The sequence below is a fragment of the Myodes glareolus genome, chromosome 8 (genome assembly GCF_982192425.1).
Source record: "Myodes glareolus chromosome 8, mMyoGla1.1, whole genome shotgun sequence".
Classification (NCBI taxonomy): Eukaryota; Metazoa; Chordata; class Mammalia; order Rodentia; family Cricetidae; genus Myodes; species Myodes glareolus.
Window position 1 is genome coordinate 16,467,583 of NC_142033.1, and position 17,173 is coordinate 16,484,755.

A 17,173-nucleotide genomic window follows, 5' to 3' on the forward strand; every position below is an offset into this window, starting at 1 on the left:
CTGTGATGACAGACAACTTTCTATATGGGTTTTGAAACGGACATCCCAACTGCAATGTTTATGTGTGGATATAATCATCATTTAGATTTTTCTTCATGTGTATTCTTATGCTGATTATATAACTCTCATTAATATATGATACTTGGAAAGGCATTATCTGGGTGCAAGTGATTGAAATCTTATCAAACTACCATAAGTAAAATGAAAAGTATGTGTGGGTGGAGATCGGGGTGATGGCAATGGTGTTATTGAGTATACAGAAATGGACAAGAAGGAAGTCCATGGATTGCTAGGAAAAGTCATGGTGATGGCCATTACTCATCGCTAGATCTGAGAAATAGATTGTCAGGCATATAGCTTATTATATTTTTCTTGGGCTAGATAATGCCTCATAATAATAATAATAATATAAAACAATGTCTGTTTTGTTCTACAATTTGCCTATACAGCACCCTAACAATTTTCAATCAACTTAAAACATTTTGAATCTTTTTCAAGTCTTAAAAATATTCTTCATAGGACTATTATAAAAATGGAATCTGGTGATATTTGTAAGGCATCCTCGAGGGCAAGGGTTGATAGAAGTGAAACTAAAGTGAAACAATAACATGAAAGCATTAAAACTAAAAATAACCTTTTGTGCAGTCTACTCAGTAAAAGGTATGGCATAAATATGGAAGATACAATAGTGATAGCCAAGGGGAGAGAGAGACATAGAACGTTAGTTTTTGTGGGGGTGTACCCAGGTGAGCATGTGTGGAGGGTGTATGTGGGAGGGTACGTGTGCCGAACAGTGGTTGATACTAGGATGTTTTCCTCAATGGCTTTTCTACTTTAATTTTGAGTCAGGCTCCCCATTAGTCTCATTGCTTTGGCTAGCCTCACTGGTTTGTGGCCCCCCGTGTTCTCTGCCTGTCTCTCCCATTCTCCACAGTGCTAGAAATACAGACAAATGCATGTGGTCACTTGTCATTTTTATTTTGGTTCTGGGAATGTGAACTTAGGTTTTAATGCTTGTACAGCAAATACGTTACCCATTGAACCATCTTTCCACCCCAGGAATTATCAGACATGGGATTATAGGATGAAGGCATCTGGAAATGGATGGCTGTGGTGATTGCATAACAAGACTATACAGATATCATTAAGATGCACATTTCTGTGATGAATTTTTGGGGTATTTTGTTGTGATAAAAATTAAGCATAATAAAAAAATGAAGGGAATTTGAATAAGCAACATATAATTTGCTGAGGCTAATTGATTTTATTAACTTTTTATTTAGCCCATATGTTATGGGGAGGTAATATTTTTCTCAATATAAAAACAAGCATCCATGAAGATGCTGAGGATAAAGGGAGGTGAGTTTAGGAACTGTTGTGTGAGAAAAGAAGGACAGGTTATTTACTAAATGATCACAGGCAAAGAAAGGGCTGTGTACTCCAGAGCAGGGGCCATGATTTGGGAAAACAGTTCTGAAGGTCCAAAGGTTGTGAACATTAATGAAGCAAAGGATTGCAAGATCTCAGAATGCCCCACTAGGATCAGAAGGCATTATGCTACACTGCATCATATTATATTATATTATATATTATATATTATATTTACTGATACAAAATACTTATATCAATTTACATAATTTCATTTATAATATTATTTTATAATTTGAGGATAGAAACAGGATATGGAAGAGTTACAGTAAGCCATAGAGAGAACAATTTGCAATTATGACTGCCTGTATGTCCAGGCTGTGCAAAGGGTGAATGAAATAAAACAAGAAACAATAAAGAAAATGTTAAATATTTGAGAAATTATCAATTCTATATGTTTAACACATTTAATATATACGTGTAAGTTCAACAGCCAGAAAGACAAAAGGTCGTGGGTAAAAGTTTGGACAAAAAGCCTTTTAATGTCTGTGTTCCTAGATGTGTTGTTTTCTAGAGATAACAACGCCTACAGGGGGACTCCTTGAAGACTGAGCTTCTGAGTCAACTGAAGGTTCTGAAGTAGGGAGACTCAATTATGAACCATACACAGAAGTTCCACTAAAAGATGCTCACTTAGCACACTGCATTTGGAGGGTGTGTGTGGGTAATGAAGAACATCCTTGTCAGGTCCCTGAAAGTGCTCAGATGTTTTGAAAAGATGAGAAACATTGCTGTTGGTGGTGGTACTCACAAGTGGTTTTTGCACATAAAGCAAAGAAAACCAGTCTGAAAATCACAATCCCAGAGAACCTAGACAGCAATGAGGACCCTAAGAGAGACATACATGGATCTAGTCTACATGGGAAGTAGAAAAAGCCAAGATCTCCTGAGTAAATTGGGAGCATGGGGACCATGGGAGAGGGTTGAACGGAAGGGGAGAAGAAGGAAGGGAAGCGGAGAAAAATGTGTAGCTCAATAAAATCAATTAAAGAAAAAGAGATGAAAACTGGGTTATGGCTGTGATAACGATGCATTGTGAGTGGATGCTAGCGTGAATGGGAAATGTTAGGGTCTGAAGGCTGAAGCTGGAAACACTAGGGATGAGAAATCAAAGGGTTTGCAATCGGGCATGAGACCACCAAGCAGAGGTGACAAGGATAGGGCTCTGAGCTGTGCTGGCAGTCCCAGTGGCTTCTCAGAAGCCGCCTTCCTGGAGGAGCCCGTGCAAAGTGCGGCTGCCCTTTCACATAGCTCACTCTAATGCATCTCAGCGTGACCGACTGAACTGTGGGTAAAGATGGCTCCTCACAAGGAGCTGCCACCTACTGTAGAGAAGAGACCAACTAGCCTGCATAATGGCCCAGGAGCTGGGACAGTCAAGAGGGACTGCAGCTGCATCTTGGTGGCTCTGAAGGAGTTGGCTACCTTTGTGGTAAAGCACCAATCAGGTCATGTAATAGTGAGATCAGAGAGAGCACAGTCTGACAGCCAGCGATGCCTGCAAGGATGCCGCTGACAGCACTGGTACTGCAGTCAAAAGAGATGGAGTAGCACATGGCCATCTTACTGACTGGGACAGGGGACAGGCATAGAGACAAATGTGGACCCTGCATTGGACGTGGCTATGCTCATGATAGCCCAGAGAGCTAGCCGATTTCTACAGAAATTACCCCAGTCTTTGTCCGTTTCTGCCATGAATCCTATGAAAAGTTCCTAGATGGCCAGCTCAACAGGCTTCTCTGCTTTCCTCGAGCCCCATAAAGGGTAGTCCCTGCCCTCAGGAGAACTGTTTTATGATATAAATCTTTACTCTTTCTTCCTAACCTTCCTTTCTATAGTAATAAACCATCCTAAAACCTGACCCTTTTCTGTGAAATTTGTTCTTGGAATTTTTGTGTCCTGGACCCAGAACCAGTGAGTCCTGAGTTCTGCACACTGGAGGAGAAAGCCTCCCCTGTACTTACCCATGTGCCAAGATCTTCCTTCCAGAAGATAATTAGTGATATTAGTCCCATGAGTTAATTCTTAGCAGAACAACCTCCTTCCTCAAATACTTCATATTAACCACACCCTTTTCCTGACTAAACTAACATTTTACACACAAAATGTGGTTTTGTATTTGTTTTATTTTTTAACATCTATTGTGGCACAGTTCTTTCTTAGATGAAAGCTACACCAGGGCACTCGGTGTTTGCTCTTCTAGAGGAACAGATGGAAAATTAAACAAATAATTGCAACAGATGTAAAGACAAATCTGCTGGGATTGGGATGTGGTATTTCCAATTACGTAATAGAAGAGGAATCCAATTGGGTAGTGGGTAACTGCACATTGGTAGCTGTAGCACGAATAACAAAAACCCAGAGACAGATACTAGGGTTCAGTCTGGAGATCAGAAAAGCAAAGCAGCCCGATCACTAGAGAGTTCTTGCCTCTAAGAAATCCTCAAACTGAAAGAACAAGTTCCTGTCTCATCCTGCCTTATATTCTTGTCTAGTGCTGGGATTAAAGGCACGTGAATCCCTAGTACTAGAATTAAAGGTGTGAGCCACCACCACCCGGATCTGTTTCTGCATTGATCTTGTGTAGCCCAGGGTGGCCTTGAACTCACAGAGATCCATCTGCCTCCATCTCCCAAATCCTGGAATTAAAGGTATGTGACACTACTGCCTGGTCTCTAGTCGCTTAGTTTTGCCTTCTGGTCTTCAGGCAAGCTTTATTTATAAAACTTAAATAAAATATCACTATAGGTGGCACTGACTCTGTTGTTGCTCAGCAACTCCTTTGCCTCTGAGTTTTGCAGCTACTCACACAAAACTCAGCAGGGTTTTTGTGAATTTTACCAATCTCTGGTCTGTCTGACCCAGTGAAGAGATCCAGCTATGTAGTCTGGGTATCCTTTGCTTTTTCACTAAAGAAAGGAAAAAGTTAAGGTAGCTTCTGCTACCAGATGTACTCAACATCTTCAGGAAATCACAAAGGTAAGGAATATTTCCCAGTCTGTGGGCTTTTCCGTTTGATTTTGTGTGAAATGCATTTCTATTCATTGTGCTCATTTTTCCTTTGCTGGCTGCAGCACCAGTCTTCAGTCTGGTCTTTCTGAAGAAAAGGCTTTTGCTTCCCTGGGTCTCTTAGTGGGGTCTTGTTGGCACAGGGATTGTGGCCACTAGAGACTAAATATATGCACTGTGGTAAAACACCAAAGAGAAGGAAAGAGAATATTGCTTCCTAGTTAGCAATTCTTCTTCAAGGCAGGGCCTGGACTTCTCATAATGTCATCTTGAATAGAGAAGGAAACACACTGTTTCAGAAGTAAAGTTACAGGCTCATAAGGGGAGTTACATTCAGATCCAAGATTGACTTGGTTCCTGGGCTTAAAGCCAGACTATGCTTAGACAGGAAAAACAATGACTGGAAGGAAGTGCCAAAATGAAAAATCTGTAGCAAGTCTGTGTGATTTGCTTTTGTTTTTGTTTTTATCTATGAAGTTTGTCCTGGGAACCCACACAGAAATGTGTGAGTGTGATAATAGTATTCCTCCAGAGTTCCAGCAGCCTAGTGAAGACCCTCTCCTGGGCTTTGGATGTCTCCCTCCAAGCCCCTTTAGAAAGTTAATTATCTTTGTAACAGTGTTGAGGGGGTGAAGTTTTAATGGAGGTAGTCAGGTCACCAAGGTGCCACCTTAGTAAATGGATTAATGTTGTTATTTCAGAAGTAGGTTGGTTGTAACAGGAACAGAGGGTGGCTGGGTGAAAAACGGATGAGCTGGACCAGTTTTCTTCTTCTCCTCTGCCTTACCTGTTCACTTCCTTTTTTTTAACCACTTCTTGTTGTATGGCCAATGGCCAATCTCCAGAGAAGTAAGAGGCAAATTCCTTCAACCTATTGCTGGACCCTGAAGTCCAACTACCAGGAGGAGTCGCCCCAAGAGACCATCTCTCACACCACAGTTGATATAAAAGCATGAGGATTTTATTAATTCTGTTGTGACAGGGTCTTTCAGCATTCAGGAAGCCAGAAAGACCCCGAATGGCTGGTACAGGCTATTTTTAAAGCAAAAAGCCACAGAAAAAAGGGAGGTATGGGAGTTGTTCTTTAACTATTATGATTGGCTTATTTAAAGGTCTATTACCAATAATTGGTTGGAGAGTAGTTGCCTGATCAGATGAGGTAAGAGGAAACATTTGAGGGTTACTTTGCCCTTTTCCCAGGGAATGAGTCAAAACATCTGTGGGTTATCTTTTCTCAGTTTTAGGAATGGAGATCTATTTGGACAACACTCACAAGGACTCAGGGAGATGGAAAGTTCCCAACATTTCAGTACATGCATGTGTAGTTGTTAGGTCCTTGGTTCCCAGGGGAGGGGGGAGCACTACCTCAGGAATGGCCTCAGAGTTGTCAGAAATGGCTTTAGAGTTATTTTAGAGTTCTACACTATAAGTTACTCAGTCTGTGATATTCTGCTATAGCAACAGAAACAAGACTAGAGGATTCTCTTATTTATTTTACCATTGCAACACCAAATGCTTCAACTCTGAAATTACCAGGAATGCCCAACACCATGTAAAGAACTGAAATTCAGATTGAGCATAAAGGTGTATGAAGGGTCTAGCTGGTCTAGACATTCTCTTTCCTTACTGGATTTCAAAGTAGAAGAAGACTCTAGTAAGAAGGGAATCCCAATACAGACTGATGAAGAAGCTTGGCTTTGTTGCTGTGGGACAACGGTTTTACCCTGTAAAGATTTGTTTCTTGTACTTGTTTAATAAAATGCTGATATGCTGATTGGCGAGTAGCCAGGCAGAAAGTATAGGTGGGGCAATTAGGCAGGAAGTAGAGGTAGGGCAATGAGAATTCTTAGAAGAGGGAAGTTTCAGTCCATAGTCATGATCCAGCCACAGAAGCAAGATGTGACTGCCTAGCTAAAAAAGTAAAAAAGCCACTACCAAGCCATGTGGCTAACATAGACAAGAAATATGGACTAATATAAAGTTATAAAAATTAGTTAATAAGAAGAGACTGAGATACTAGGCCAATCAGTTTATGATTAACAGAGACCTCTGTGTGTTTATTTGGGACTAAATGGCTGTGGGAGGCATGGCAAACATAGAGGGACCAGGTGAGACAAAAATCTCAGTCCACACTTTGTCATCAAGAAGATCCCAGATCAATATATTATAACCATAGGTCATGGTCCACATTAGAGTTTCCTGAAATAATCTGTGTGGGTTATATCAGTCTTTAAACATAATGGAATAACACATGATAGACTAGACTTGCTTGTTAATGATTAAATCACAATGCCTTGTGTATTGTTCACTTAAGTATTGCTTTGTGCAACTTTTGTGTTTTATACACATGATCAAATGTATAAACTAATATCTCGAGGTAGAAGAAGAAGGAGGAGGAGGAGGAAGAGGTGGAAGAGGAGGATGAGGAGAAGGAGAAGGAGAAGGAGAAGGAGGAGAAGGAGGAGGAGGAGGAGAAGAAGAAGAAGAAGAAGAAGAAGAAGAAGAAGAAGAAGAAGAAGAAGAAGAAGAAGAAGAAGAAGAAGAAGAAGAAGAAGAAGAAGAAGAAGAAAACAAAAAACCAAAACAATCTGGAAACACAAAACTATTCCTCGGTGATTTCATTCCATTAAACATGGCTGTGTCGCACATAAGCCCCCAGCTGTGGGCTTGCTCTGCTGAATGTTTCCAGTCAGGGAGAAAACACATAGTAAATTGAAGCACATGGTATTCTGATTTCATCACTCCCTACAAGTTTGCACAGCAGAGAGCTACAGTAAATTGTTGTACAGCCTGGCCTTTTCCGGGCAGGAATGCCTGCTCCTGATGCCATTGCTGATAACGGTGGCAGTGTAGCAATGTTTGCGGCAGAAATCAAAGATTAACATAGCACCAGCACTGGCTGGCTTAGAAAATTTTGCTTGAACCTTTCGGTAAGTTGGGTCACATCCATTTATTATAATATCTAACTAAGGATGTTTCTTCTGGCAGGCACAAAAGAGAGATGAAGAAAAAAGTAAAATTACCATACCTTACCACTGTATTCCACTTCCTACTATGTAAAATTAAAATTTTACCAGTTGTGAGCCTGGGTGTATGACTAAGTGTTTATGAGATGATTCATAATTAATAAGAACTCAGAGACAGGTATTGGGGTTCAACCTTAAGATTAGAAAAGCAAAGCAGCCAGCCATTGGCTCTTACCTCTACCTCAGTCCAAAAATCATATCCTGCCTCCAGAAAACCTCAGAATGAGACTGAGACTGAGAGTTGTCTCCTCCCATCTTCTATTCCTCTCTAGGGCTAAGATTGTTAAAGGCATGCATCACTGGAGGGACTAAAGGCATACACCACTACCACCATGTTTCTATGGCAAGCTAGTGTAGCTACTGGGATTAAAGGTGTGTGCCATTGCTGCCTGGTCTTTAAGGCTGGCCAGTGTGGTTGTTTTACTTTTCTGATCTTCAGGAAAGCTTTATTGTTGAAGGAGGAGCTGCTTGTTGGTTCCCGGCTGCTCAGCCCCAAAATAATCACATGGAAACTATATTATTTACATCACTGCTTGGTCCATTAGCTCTAAGTTCTTATTGACTAAGTCTTACATCTTAATTTAACCCATTTCTATTAAACTGTGGATCTCCACATGGCTGTGGCTTACCAATTAATGTTCCAGCGTTTTTCTCCAGTAGGGCTACATGATTTCTCCTTACTCTGCCTCCTTTCTTCCAGCATTCAGTTTAGTTCCCCCCCCCAACCCTGTTCCCCTATAGCTCTGTTATGGGCCCAAAGCAGTTCCCTTATTAACCAATGATATTCACAACATATAGAGGGGAATACCACATCACTTCATTTATTAAAATACAAATAAAATGCCACTGCAATGAGCACCTGCTATTCTTTCAGAGTTTAGTTTCCAACACCCACATGGGATGGTTCACAACCACCTGTCGCTCCAGGTCAGGGGATCTCACACCCTTTTCTGGCCTCCACAGCAACTGCACACACATCTTCATACACATACACACACACTCACACACACACACACAGAGAGAGAGAGAGAGAGAGACAGACAGACAGACAGACAGACAGACAGACAGAGATAAAGTAAATAAAAATACTTGTTTGTTAACTCAAGATGCTGTGCTGATTTTGATTTTTTTTAAAAAAGTCACTAAATACATTCAACAATCCAGACTGCTTATAATTAAGCATGACAACTGCAAGTATGATCAGCACATGTTTTTTTATATCCATGACAGGGCTGAAGTTGTGTGTCAATGAAATACTGTAACTGTTTCTTATAGTAACATTTCAGTTTATTACAGAGACTCAATATATACCCATTTGGAGGCTAGGAGGGCAATGCATATGCCCCATTAAGAGATTTAGGTCCTACACTGTGCACAGTAGAATGTGCACCACTTTGAATGTCTTGCACATAGGCGAGTGACTGATAGTACCAATTTGTACTTTAACAGAATACTTCTTATGGTAAAAAATGAAGGGGAATCTCATCAGGAGTAAAACTCTGTGTAAAGTATTGTCTATTATTTGTCATGTGACTCTGCCCCAGTTCTTGCATGCGGTTCATGCACACAGGATGATGGATTATTCTCTGGTAGTGCCAGGGCCGTTCCGGCTTCAGTATACTTTCCTTTTGCTGCAGCTCTAGCTATTCCTTGACCCTTAGGCAAATCCCTGGTCTCAGAGACTAAGATCCCCTGCTGGTAGGTCAGAGAAGCAATTGTGTACATGCCATTTGCTAATATGAGCAGTTTAAAACATCAAGAAGTTGGGAATCAAGCAGATTTCCTCTGTTGTAAGAGCTTTCTCAATTATAAATTGAGAGAATTCTCACATATTTTGAAATAGATTATAGCTATAACATAGTCAATACTTAAAACTCTAGATGAGAAAGCCATACACAGAGTTAAAGAGAGGCCAGTATTTTTTTATTTTCATTGTATGCATGTATGTATGTCTGCCTGTATGTATATATGGATCCATTTTTGTGGTTTAAGAACTTAATACACCCTGCCTTTCATTTGCTTTAAGATGGTTAGTTTGGTCTGGTATTAGGGAAGTCTCTTCCATAACTAATTATCGTGGTTTATATCCTAAGAGATGGGAATTGTTTAAAACTTTTTTATTGATTCTTTGTGGATTTCACATTATACATCCTGATCCCATTCATCTTCCTGTCCCTTCATATCTGCCCTCTGATACTGTAATCTTCCACCCCTCCCAAAAATAAACTAAACTAAACTAAAATAAAATATATAAGAAAAGAAAAGAAAAGCAGAACAAGTCTTGGTGTGGAAGCCGTAGTGCGACCCAGTGAGCTCCACAGTGTTTGCTTTGGTCCATGCATCTTTATTTGTAAGTGTGCATTGCAATGAGTCATTGGTCTGGTTTGTGGCCTCTGATTCTGCTTCCCCCTTGATATGGGCTCTCACTGGGTTTCCTCTTGGATATTCTGTTGTTGCCTTGTGTCCTAGAGATCCTGTAGTTTCACATCTACAGGCCTTCTCCCCTTACGTGCTTTAGCAGTTCACCACCAGGGAGAGCTCTCCTGCACCGCCCTGGTCCCTCATCCCTCAGACAACAAGGAGCAGGGCCAGTCTTCCCATTCTCACACTCTAGGGGCTGGCTCACTGGCATCCACACCACCAGGGCTGGCTCTATTGTTTTGCCCACGCAAGGTTCAGGGTCAGCTCACCCTCTCTCATATTGCCAAGGCCAGCTCTCCTGCCTGCGGCAGATGGCAAGGATTGTGGGGGCATCTTTCCCTCACCCATGCCACCACGTGGCAGATGAAGGAGGCGGGGTCACCTGTCCTGTTCTCGTGCTCTCAGGGAAGGCTCACTTGCACCCCTGCCAACAGGGTCAGCTCTAGTGTGCTGCCCAGGCAAGGTGCAGGGTCCTTTCTCCCAATGTGTCACAGCCGGTGAGGGACCCTTGGCTCTCAACCTCTCCTGACACCGGGAGCCAGCTCTCCTGCCTGAAGAGATGGGAATTTCAGTGACTGGAAATTGCTTTCCCAACTTGCTGTTATCAATCATGAAAGAAGCTGCTCACGGCTCATGGACTAATTGCGACCAGCTGTTGTCATTTCCTGAGAGGACAGTTTCGCATAGCCGGAGAAAGTTGAAATCCAGGTACTCCTGATCATGAGTCTTGGCATGTCATCTGGAAAGTCTGACCTTTGTATCGGAATCCTGGAAACTGGGCTTGAATTGGGTAGAGAGGAAACTTGTATAATGAGGCTGTGGGCTGGGGTGTGGAAGAGCAGAGCGCACCACACACCAGGCTAACTCAGTCCCACTTCCTTCTCACAGGCTCTCCCCAGGAAACGCTGCTTCATGGGTTGTAGCTACTTGTCAGGTTCCTGACTCAACAAACTGAAATATTGCCAAAGAAGATTTCATTTCAAATTTCAAGTTTGCTCAGTCACAGCACTGATGTTGCTGAATGTAATTAATTACCTTCAGGTAAGCTCTGTTGCTGTTAGGCAGCGAAGAGGGGCTGCAGAGGAGAAACAGTCTGATCCAGCCTGCGGAGGCCAACAGGAAGGCAACAAGCGGTCATGCCATTTTCCTCGTTCCTAACGTCGGGTCCATGATCACTTTATGCAAGTGAAACATGAAAAATAATTCTGGAGGACTACTTCTTAGTGGCTAATGACAAACATTTTCTCGTGTGTGTGTGTGTGTGTGTGTGTGTGTGTGTGTGTGTGTAGGTCTAACATTTGGGATGCTGTTAGCTTATTTTACAGCATAGCTTTTAGTGTCCGTTTTAGAAGATCCTCACTGCACAGAAATGCTAAATTCCCAGAAGTGACTGGGGTTCACTGAAGGAAATTCTGTCCTTGGGGACAGAGGTGCCTGTCACAGGAGCGATCCACTTCACTTGATTCGATCTCCCACTGGGAAAATCATTCTTGAATCACAGGGTATGGCTGTCAACTCTCTAAAGTAAAGTGTAGTGACGGGGCCTTTAAGAAGACAATGCTAGGAAAAGCAGGCATTTGGTAACCAAGGAGAGAGTCATGATCCCAGGGGTACCGTGGACTTAGTTCTTGGCCAGGAAGCACTTCTTGGCATCCGCTGCTGCCATTTCTCTGCTCGGGCCAGCTCACTTGGGCCAGAGCTGATTGCTAAATTGTGGAAAATTTCTCAGCCCTTATCAACTGCTGGTAGCAAAAGTTTAGTCAGAGTAGAAGCATTTAGACCACAAAATATGCAAATGGTTCACATCTGCGCTTTTGTTTAATTTTTAATAATTTTTGGAGAGCTGGCCTGCGGTGCACTCATGTCTGCAGCTCCTCACATGCAAGCTCTGGCCTCTTCCCCATGGTTCTCTCCTGAGGGCCTTTAGCTCTTTCCTTTTTTTCATTCATTGATTTTTTTTCTGACTTTGCCATTGAGGCAACTGTCACATACCAAAGGTGCTTAGGAGTTTGTTCTCATAAAACGCATCCTGGAAAACAATTTATCTTTTCTCTCTCTCTTTTTTTTTTCTTGAGTGTGGAGTTAATTGAGAGGAAGGCAGAGAGGAGTTAAGGGCGAGACAGAGACAGAGAGAGGAAGCGAGAGAAAAATGCCTGCTTGCCTCTTCGGAAGAGCAGGGGGAAGAGAGCTAATTTTTCTTTTCTATTTAAACCAAGGTGCTAGGATCTAGGACAGTAGTTCTCTGCCTGGGGGGGCCACATTTCCTTTGGAGGTCCAACAGAATGATCCTTTCATAGGGGTCACCTAAGACCACGGGGAACTGTAGACTGTAATATTACAATTCATAACAGTAGCAAACGTACAGTTATGAAGTAGCAATAAAAATAATTTTATGGTTTGGGGTCACCAAGGTTGAGAATCACTGCTCTGGGAGGAAATGCTGGAGGACAAGGGCTTTCTTCTCGGGGATCATTAATGATATAAACATCTCTTCCTATATGTCTTGGGGCTAGAGAAATGTGACATCCACTTACAAATAATGATTAATGGACACCAACTGAGGATTCTTGGTGGCCAGTTCTTTGAGTCACCCCCAACCACAGAATACACTTTCTTCTAAGCAGCAGATGAAGGTTGTGTGCCCCAGCAGCACAGTGAGTATTTGAATATAGTTTAAAAGATCCTAAGAGAACAGGGGATGTGTGACTTAGAACTGAATGGAAGAGGAAAAGGACCAGTCCAGTTACCAGTCTGTGCCTGCTGTACCCATGGGGTGATGCCGAGATGTCTACAAATCTGTCCCAGGCTTTGACACACTATACCATGTGGATAGTGTGCTCACACTGTTCTGGGCACAAAACCTCTGGACAAATTCCCTACTTCATGGAGACTTCTGAGAGCGGTACTGTCTGTCTATGTCAGCGTGGCAACGTTTTGTTTCAGGAAAAGTCTTACATTAAAACAGTGGTACCTCAGGGAAGACCTTTACTGCTGACCTCAGGAAATTCTTGTAAATTGGTTTATCCTCACCATCCAGTTCACTCTTCTAGTTTAACGCTTCTTATGTCAGGCAAAAGCCAGACTGCCAGTCTTCCTGTCGAGACTCTTTTTTCTGTTGTCCACCGAACCGAGGGTATGAGGTCAGCGCTATGCCCAGCTCCAGTTAGTTCCTGCCTTGACAGACAGGTTTGAAGCCTTTTGAGTTCAGCTCCCATCATCCATCCAGCCACAAAGCTCTGTCAAAGTCTTCTCCTTGAGCAAACGTAATGGGTTCAGCTTTCCTTCATTAGACATGTCATTCATTATTATTGTTTTAGTTTTGAAGATGGCACATTTCAGTGGACAGCAGAATGTAAGAACGAGGGAGAAAATACTTCATAACTACTTTTTGCTATAATTACAACCTCGACTTTCCTTATCTTTGTCCTGAAAGTATCCAACTACTTGTTTTTCTACAAACATGAAGCTGTGGTTTGGATGTAGGTGGAAGGAGTCTCCCAGAAACTGATGCTGGAAAGTTTTATTGTCCATCTACCCATGTACTACTGTTGAAAAGAGGTAAGAACTTTCCAGAGGTGGAAACTGGTGGAAAGGTTTTAGGTCATTGTGGATTTGCTCTCAGAGGGGGGTTAACAATTCTCGTGGGGCCTGCCTCTTGGTGTCCTGTCCCGCCCTGTAAGCTCTCTCTTACATACCTGTCTGCCATGATGTCATGCACCATTAGGCAATGAGCCTGGGAGCACCCTTAGGCAGTACAATGAGATTTGGGCTTTCAATCTCCAAACAGTAAACTGTATGAGACTTTTCTTTACTAAGTGTCTAGCCTTGGCCATTTCATTAAGAAACAGAAAGCAGGGCAATATACTTGGTAGACCCATGACCCATTTTCAGTGACACTTTGATTTCAGAGTATTTCATTCTATTGTGGTTTCTTCACTTTATGTCTAACGTTTTCCAGAACTCTAGATACAGGAGGCGCCTGAAGGTAGGCAGGTGAGTCACCAGAACTGGATAGAGACCTGTTGTGAGAAGGAGGGAACTTGGCACAAAGCAGGGCCATTTCCTCCTGTCATATTAAATGTTGCCTTAAGCACATCTGTTGAAATGTTCTAGGCTCAAGCAATACTTCATGGGCTTGGCACACTGTGTTTTTCTAAAACAAATTGCTTCCTGGCTCCCTGTACCACTGTGCAGGTGACCCTAGGGCTGGGCATGGATAACGGGCACCTAGAGCCTGCAGAGGTCTGAAAAGTGTGACCTCAGGTGGGCTGTGGCATCTGCTTTACCAGGAACTGTGAAAATGTCTAACTATTTTTATTACGATGATTATTTTATTTTATTACGATATTTTATTTTATTATTATTTTATTTTATTTTATTACGATGATTTTTATTACGATAGATTAAAACTCTATCTGTTTACAGTGTGGGAAATTATTAATACTCTCGCATTATGTGGGTCTTCAGGTTGCAAAAAGAGACGTGATAAAGATAGTTTATTCGGCAAAGCTGCGAAGAGTGTGGGAAGTAAAACACACATGGAATATCATCTGCTCTGGACAGCTACTGTCACGGCCTTTTCTAGACAATAATTCACTTGACTCTCACACCAGCTTCACAAGGGAGGGCTTCAGTATTGCATGGATGGGGCAACTGTGGTTCTGAGAGGTTGTTCTGTATCGCAGGTGACAGACAGGGGCACTAGTGTGTTTGGCTGCCCACTGCCCACTGCCCACTAGATGTTCTCACTGAGTTCCCCAACTCTGGAACAATAGAAGGCCATGGGAGTAGGGAGAGGTGGGCACGAGAGACTGTTCCAGATCCTTCTTCAGCTCTCATCTCTTATAAAACTGCTTTTAATTTACCTGAATGCTTTGTAACATAAGCTAGACCACAATAGAAATCCATTTGTGATTTAAAAGCACTTCAAATAGATCTAAGGTTATAAAAAATCATAATACTTTAATGTAAAAATATAACAATTTTTGCCACACTTAAATTATAACTATTATTAATTGAACATTGTGGCTAACCATGACCTAGAAGTGGAGAACAAGGCTCAACTGTGAGCGAGAACAGCACAGATCCCTGTGTATGCGTGTTCTACCTTAGAACAAATGGCTAGGAGATAATAGTCACAATATGACCTCCAATGCCTGCTTGTATCGGGAATTATTTTTATGAATTAGAAAACTGATATTCAATTTTATAATGGCTGTACAGATTTGGTTACATATTCTTAATTTCTTCTGCTTCATATAAAAGTAATTTATAAGGTAATTTAAAGTAATTTCCCATTCAAAAATAGTAAGAACAACTTATTTAATATTTTATGATATCTACCCAACTTTTATTGTTTAAAAAATAGCTGTCATAGTTATAAGTTTTGAGGAACTGAGAATCTTTGTAGTTAGAGTTCAACATACTAATATAAAAATATGTATTATAATCAGCCTTCTTCTGTCTTCCAGTTATTATGATCTGTGTTTCCCATGCCAGCTATCAATTCAAACCTGAATTTTCCTAGTGTTGATGTCCATATCTGTGCATAGTAGTTGGTCACACTGACTAGTATGAGTCCTCTCTGTATAGATGTGCGATGTGCCCCGTCTTCATAGAAATAGGAATCCACCAGCTGTGAGAAGATCTTCCTTTTATTTCAGACAGCACAATCTTCCAAAGTCTTTCATCTCCTCTTTAGTCTTTATTAACCTGCAGTTTGTAAGAAATTCTTTTATGAAATAATGGTGTGGATTTAAATTATTAAGTTATATTTTACTGGTGAATATGATAAGTAGTTGGGTGTATGAAGCTTGGAGCTTGTTATCGTCGGTTTTACCTGTCAGTCAACTTGATATGGCCTTGAAGGGCCCAGGCCACTGGAAACAGCACTATGCTGGTCCCAGGCTACATAAAAAAGGCTAGCTAAGTATGTATCTTGGATTGAGCTATCAAGTAGAGCTCTTCCATCGCTTCTGCTTCAAGTTTCTGCTCGAGTCCCTGCCCTGACTCCTCTCAGTGATGGCCTATACCACTTGTAAGGCGAAATAAACCCTTTCCTTCCTTAAGTTGCTTTTGGTCAGTGTTTTATTACAGTATCGGAGAAGACACTAGAGCGTAACTTCTCAAACAGAGCTTTCTGTCTTGCGGGTATATGTTTTACAAACACTGACATTTTGGTGAATTCTATGTAACATGCTCAAATCAAATACAGAAAAACATGCATGGAAACTGAGACTTGAATACAATGACTATATAGAACATAATTTTGTGGTGATTTGTTTTGTTGAGAACTGAAGTTGTCTTAACTCTCTTCTGTAACTCTGTACCCTGCTAATGGGAGGAATCTCACCTAGACTGTCTTGTAATTTTATCCACTTCAGCCCTGTTTCTCCATGGCTGTGCTTGGCTGGCATGGCTGTCTCAGACACTTCTGACTTCCTGCATCAAGAAACTGAGTGGATATGTATAGTGAAGACACTGGTATTTATAAAAGGTATTCCCACTAAGATGGCTAATTCAACAGAACCACCCAGAATGTGACTGCCAACCAATAAATATCCCTAAACTTATGCTAAAGTTGACTGCACTCAACTTCCTCCTTGGCCAGAGTGAAAAGTGTTTACAGCTACACCAGCACCACACAACACCAAAAAGAGACAAGGAAGGAAGCAGTTCTAACCAGCTTCAGCGTATTTTATAAAAATCTCTGGCACCGTTTCCAGGTCCCCTCCCATGGTGTTGGCAAAGGCTTTCATTATGAATGGGTTGAGTCTCTTTGTGGTATATGCACCTGCTACTGTCTTGAAGTTCTGCTCGCTTGATTGACCATTGTTGCTTAAATAATATAAAAATGTTCATCCTCATGTTTACATTAGGCACTGACCCAAGTCACTAGTAAGAATGCTGAATGTCAGAGTGATGAACCAGAACGATGTCACCCCAGTGACATTAAGTAATGTTTCCTTCCGATGACTTGTGCTACAAGAGATACTTTAATTTTCTTGGCACTATTCTGGAATTTTGATCCAGTCCTAGAGACTTTCATGTGTCCTTTTAATCCAAGCCCAAGCAGTCTAATGTCTGCTCTGAAAATTTGCATGCTGAGTTTGAATTCACCAACCTTGTGAGCTGAATATTATTCATGCTTTCTTTTGCAGATCGTTGGGGCAGGTTCCTTTGGGAAATATTCTGGCTTATCTTGGCATAGCTGTGCATTGTTATCTCTGTTATTCTTTGTCTGCCGAGGTATCTGTGGTGGAAATGCATGGGGAAAGGGGTTTTAAAGG

The 17,173-nt window shown here is 41.6% G+C and overlaps 1 long non-coding RNA gene across 1 annotated transcript in view; it reads right to left on the minus strand.

Moving 5' to 3' along the window:
- Positions 1–14,561: 14,561 nt before the first annotated feature.
- Positions 14,562–17,173, minus strand: part of LOC148121102 (uncharacterized) — a 49,403-nt gene continuing 46,791 nt past the window's right edge. The window contains exons 2-3 of the long non-coding RNA XR_015738538.1: positions 17,008–17,136; positions 14,562–15,596 (exon numbers count right to left, since the gene is read on the minus strand). This is a non-coding gene — a long non-coding RNA (uncharacterized LOC148121102). The remainder of the gene's footprint in view (positions 15,597–17,007; positions 17,137–17,173) is intronic.